The following is a 501-nucleotide window of genomic DNA, read 5'->3' on the forward strand; positions in this document are numbered from 1 at the left end:
ATCAGCATATAATTGTTATATGATTCTAGCTTGAATACAACATATTGATTCAAATTTGAGAATTATGGAAGCACATGTGTAATAGGGGGGGGGGGGGGGCACTAGTCACTGGGTGGTTTCAATTTTTGAGAAGGTTGATATGTATGTAAACACGCACACATAAGATTGACTGTTTTATCATTTCATTTAATAGTAAATCCATTGTTTACATATTGAAAAAATATTAGTTGCCCCAGATAAAATTGTTTTCGTTATTGATATTTGTAAAAAATAACTATTGGGCATGGAAAATCATTACACTGTTGGCATTCAGTCATTTGAGTGTGTTATCTCTGCAAATAAGTTAACAAAATAATCAGATGCCTGGGTGGGGTCGGTATTTTTTTGTATTTATGTACCTATGACCAACAGTAGCGTCCTCGGGTTGCATTTTTAACTGGAAATGCATGAAAAGGGTGCATTAGTTGTAGGAACTTCTTACGAAGGGAATGGATAAGAGGG

Source organism: Penaeus monodon, chromosome 19 (genome assembly GCF_015228065.2).
Source record: "Penaeus monodon isolate SGIC_2016 chromosome 19, NSTDA_Pmon_1, whole genome shotgun sequence".
NCBI classification, from domain to species: domain Eukaryota; kingdom Metazoa; phylum Arthropoda; class Malacostraca; order Decapoda; family Penaeidae; genus Penaeus; species Penaeus monodon.